We start from the raw sequence: 5,698 nt of genomic DNA, 5'->3' as shown, positions 1-5,698 counted from the left end.
AGACTTCCCTGAATCCTTACCCTGCCCCTGGTACTGGCCCACCGCTTGTCCTAGACATCTGCACAGAGCTGGGGGTCAAATTACAGGCAGCCTATGGCATAGAATATAGCGGTCCAGTCCTTTTCACAATGTCCTTCCACAAGTAGGCAGCAACTGGGTCCTGTCACCTCACACTGGAGGTCCTGGGCCGCCTGGAGCCCGGTTCACTTCGGTCAGCTTGGGCGGGGCCGGCATGCGTCCAGAGTCGCTGCCGCTCCCCGCCGCACCGGCCAAGGCCGCCCATCCACTGCGCAAAAGGATGTTATCCAAGGGATGTTGCACATCTCTTCTGCAATAAAATGCCTGCTTGTTCACAGTGTATTATAGTGGAACATTTCACACTTGTGACTCCAAAGTCGTGCATTTTCCATTGCAACTTTAACAACTTGCCACCCGGGCCAATTCTGGCATTCCTCTCCTACGTGTAAAAATCATTTATTTATTTTTTTTGTTAGAAAATTACTCAGGAACCCCAAACAATATACATGGTTTTTTTTTTTTTTTTTTTTTTTTTTTTTACCAGAGACCCTAGGGAATAAAAAAGGCGATTGTTGCAATTTTTTATGTCACCTGGTATTTGCGCAGCAATTTTTCAAAATGTTTTTTTTTTTTAAACACTTTCATAAAAAAAAAAAAACCCACAATATATACGCCAATTTTTTTTTTTTTTTTATAATATGAAAGATTATTTTTTTTTTATTTAGATTTTCATTTATTTTTTATTGTGGGGGGGGGGGGGGGGTTGTGTTTGTGTGTTTTTTTTTTTTTTTTTTTGTTTTTTTTTAATAGTCCTTTTTAATTATTATTATCATTTTTTTTTTATTATTGCTTTATTTCCTATTACAAGGAATGTGAAGAGGTATCAGTGATTGTTTCACGGTGCCAACATCCAAATATATGAATATAGAAAAAGAGGGGTTCCCCTTGGGATAGGACTTTAACCACTTCAGCCCCGGAAGGTTTTACCCCCTTCCTCACCAGAGCACTTTTTACAATTCGGCACTGCGTCGCTTTAACTGCTAATTGCGCGGTCATGCAATGCTGTACCCAAACGAAATTTGCGTCCTTTTCTTCCCACAAATAGAGCTTTCTTTTGATGGTATTTGATCACCTCTGCCGTTTTTATTTTTTGCGCTATACACGGAAAAAGACCGAAAATTTGAAAAAAAATGATATTTTCTACTTTTTGTTCTAAAAAAAAAATCCAATAAACTCAATTTTAGTCATACATTTAGGCCAAAATGTATTCAGCCACATGTCTTTGGTAAAAAAAATGTCAATAAGCGTATATTTATTGGTTTGCGCAAAAGTTATAGCGTCTACAAACTAGGGTACATTTTCTGGAATTTACACAGCTTTTAGTTTATGACTGCCTATGTCATTTCTTGAGGTGCTAAAATGACAGGGCAGTACAAACCCCCCCCAAATGACCCCATTTTGGAAAGTAGACACCCCAAGGAAATTGCTGAGAGGCATGTTGAGCCCATTGAATATTCATTTTTTTGTCCCAAGTGATTGAATAATGACAAAAAAAAAAATTACAAAAAGTTGTCACTAAATGATATATTGCTCACACAGGCCATGGGCATATGTGGAATTGCACCCCAAAATACATTTAGCTGCTTCTCCTGAGTATGGGGATACCACATGTGTGGGACTTTTTAGGAGCCTAGCCGCGTACGGGGCCCCGAAAACCAATCACCGCCTTCAGGATTTCTAAGGGCGTACATTTTTGATTTCACTCCTCACTACCTATCACAGTTTTGAAGGCCATAAAATGCCCAGATGGCACAAACCCCCCCCAAATGACCCCATTTTGGAAAGTAGACACCCCAAGCTATTTGCTGAGAGGCATGGTGAGTATTTTGCAGCTCTCATTTGTTTTTGAAAATAAAGAAAGACGAGAAAAATTTTTTTTTTTTTTTTTTTTTCAATTTTCAAAACTTTGTGACAAAAAGTGAGGTCTGCAAAATACTCACTATACCTCTCAGCAAATAGCTTGGGGTGTCTACTTTCCAAAATGGGGTCATTTGGGGGGGTTTTGTGCCACCTGGGCATTCCATGGCCTCCGAAACTGTGATAGGCAGTGAAGAGTGAAATCAAAAATTTACGGCCTTAGAAATCCTGAAGGCGGGGCTTGGTTTTCGGGGGTCCCGTGCGCGGCTAGGCTCCCAAAAAGTCTCACACGTGGTATCCCCGTACTCAGGAGAAGCAACAGAATGTATTTTGGGGTGTAATTTCACATATTCCCATGGCCTGTGTGAGCAATATATCATTTAGTGACAACTTTGTGCAAAAAAAAAAATTTGTCTCTATTCCGCAACTTGTGTCAAAATATAAAATATTCCATGGACTCGACATGCCTCTCAGCAAATAGCTTGGAGTGTCTACTTTCCAAAATGGGGTCATTTGGGGGGTTTTGAACTGTCCTGGCATTTTATGCACAACATTTAGAAGCTTATGTCACACATCACCCACTCTTCTAACCACTTGAAGACAAAGCCCTTTCTGACACTTTTTGATTACATAAAAAAATATTTTTTTTTGCAAGAAAATTACTTTGAACCCGCAAACATTATATATTTTTTTTAAAGCAAATGCCCTACAGATTAAAATGGTGGGTGTTTCATTTTTTTTTTTCACACAGTATTTGCGCTGCGATTTTTCAAACGCATTTTTTGGGGAAAAAACACACTTTTTTAAATTTTAATGCACTAAAACACACTATATTGCCCAAATGTTTGATGAAATAAAAGATGATCTTAGGCCGAGTACATGGATACCAAACATGACATGCTTTAAAATTGCGCACAAACGTGCAGTGGCGACAAACTAAATACATTTTTAAAAGCCTTTAAAAGCCTTTACAGATTACCACTTTAGATTTACAGAGGAGGTCTACTGCTAAAATTACTGCCCTCGATCTGACCTTCGCGGTGATACCTCACATGCATGGTGCAATTGCTGTTTACATTTGACGCCAGACCGACGCTTGCGTTCGCCTTAGCGCGAGAGCAGGGGGGACAGGGGTGCTTTTTTTTTTTTTTTTTATTTTATTTTATTTATTTTTTTTTTTTCTTATTTTTTTTTTTATCTTATTTTTAAACTGTTCCTTTCATTTTTTTTTTTTTTTTTAAATCATTTTTATTGTTATCTCAGGGAATGTAAATATCCCCTATGATAGCAATAGGTAGTGACAAGTACTCTTTTTTGAAAAAATTGGGGTCTATTAGATCCTAGATTTCTCTTCTGCCCTCAAAGCATCTGACCACACCAAGATCGGTGTGATAAAATGCTTTCCCAATTTCCCAATGGCGCTGTTTACATCCGGCAAAATCTAAGTCATGAAATGCTCGTAGCTTCCAGTTTCTTAGGCCATAGAGATGTTTGGAGCCACTCTGGTCTCTTATCAGCTCTATGGTCAGCTGGCTGAATCACCGGCTGCATTTTCAGGTTCCCTGTTGAGACAGGAGAGCCAGAGAAAAACACGGAAGACGTTGGGGGGGGGGGCGCTAGGATTGCTTTTACATGGAAGCCGACCGCTGGCTGAAAAGAATGATACCAAGATGATACCTAAACCTGCAGGCATCATTCTGGTATAACCACTCAAAGTCGTGAATGGCGTACCTGAAGACAAAAAAATGGTTAACAATAAAGCACAGTAAACGGTAAAGTATAAAAAATTGCATACCTGAAAAGCAAACATGATAAAACATAATAACAATAAAACATTGCAGAATAGAATACAGTAAAAAAGAGCAGAACAATAGAGAGAATAGAGAGAGAGAGAACAATAAAACGACTATTTTTTTTTATTTTATATTTTTGTATGTGGTTTTTTTTTTTTTTTTTTTACACTTTTTTTTGTAACTGTAACTTTTATAACTGTAACCGGTTCCAGGTTCGGGTCTCTCAAAATGCGAAGGCATCTTGGGAGACCCTGTGAAAGTGTGCCTAGTCTGTGCAATGCTGTACCCTACGCTAATACTCAACTAGTGTATGGTAGCGTTCAAAACATTCACCAATGCAAAGACCAGGATTGTCAGGACAGGAGGGACAATAATAGCGGGTGTCACGCCTATATCCGCGCTTGCTGCAGACACAACATCTTTTTTGGGGGGGTTCGTTGGGTAGGGGTACTCGGGAGGACATAAAGAAAATGCCTCTCATGCAGCCGACTGCATTTGGTTGGGGATGTGAATGCGGGAAGTACGGGCGCTGCAGAAGTGGTGGGTTCCCAATTAGGATTGGCGAATGCAGCAGGAAGGGCACTATGGGCACGACGGGCCTGTGTTTGTCTTCTTGGTGGCAGCGGGACACTACTTGTGCTTGCCACCTCACCAGCTTGAACTGCACTTACAGGACTCGCCACGTCACCAAGTGTTACTGCAGTGCTGGTTTGACTACGACCGGGGTGTACTAGGCCGCTGGTGCTTGTTAGCGATCGCAGGGATCAGGCCTGACTCTGCGAACGCTGCAGTTATGTGTTTAGTGTTTTGTAAGTGACAGTGATCGATCGATACTGCACTTGGGTGGGCTGGGCTGGGCGGAGGGGCAAAACGCAAGTGCTAGCAGGTATCTGGGCTGATCCCGCTAACACTGCGTTTTTTGGAACCCTAAACTGCTGGGGACGCTAGTATAGATCTGATCGGATCAGATATTGATCCGATCAGATACTATACCACTAAGGGAGGTGTACGGTGCGTGCGTGGGTGTTAGCGGTACTGGCGCTAACCTGACGCTGCCTGGGGCTGGTGCTTGCCAGTTCACCAAAACGCTACCAAGAAAACTGTTAGCGATCGCAGGGATCAGGCCTGACTCTGCGAATGCTGCAGTTATGCGTTTAGTGTTTTGTAAGTGACAGTGATCGATCGATACTGCACTTGGGTGGGCTGGGCCGGGCGGAGGGGCAAAACGCAGGTGCTAGCAGGTATCTGGGCTGATCCCGCTAACATTGCGTTTTTGGGAACCCTAAACTGCTGGGGACGCTAGTATAGATCTGATCGGATCAGATATTGATCCGTACAGATTAGAGGTCGACCGATATGGGTTTTTCTCTGGCCGATGCCGATGCCGATATTTAGAAATCGCGGTGGCCGATGGCCGATATGTGATGCCGATTTTTTTGGGCCGATATATTTGGCCGATTTTTTTTTTTTTCTTTTTTCCCTTCATCTCATAAAATCTAACAGTTAGATTTTTACACTGGGGCGTTTTTCAGGCGCTTTTGGGCTAAAAATAGCGCCTGTAAAGTGCCTGTAAAATGGCTCCCCTGCAGTCTCAGTGTGATATCCCGAGTGCTTTCACACTGAGGCGATGCGCTGGCAGGATGTAAAAAAAGTCCTGCAAATGGCATCTTTGGAGCGGTGCAATACCGCTCCTCCACCACTCCTGCCCATTGAAATGAATGTGCACCGCTGCCGAAGCGCCTGCAAAGCGTTTTGGCAGCGGCGCTTCAGGGGCGCATTTAACCCCTTCCTCGGCCGCTAGCTGGGTTATAAGCGCCCCGCTAGCAGCCGAATAGCGCCTCTAAAATGACGGTAAAGCGCCGCTAAAACTAGCAGCGTTTTACCATCAACGCATGCCTGCTCCAGTGTGAAAGCAGCCTTAAGTAATACAGAAATTTTTTTTCATTTAAACATTAAACAAAACAAACCTC

The sequence above is a fragment of the Aquarana catesbeiana genome, linkage group LG03 (genome assembly GCF_042186555.1).
Source record: "Aquarana catesbeiana isolate 2022-GZ linkage group LG03, ASM4218655v1, whole genome shotgun sequence".
Lineage (NCBI taxonomy): Eukaryota > Metazoa > Chordata > Amphibia > Anura > Ranidae > Aquarana > Aquarana catesbeiana.
This window is presented reverse-complemented; position numbering follows the sequence as displayed.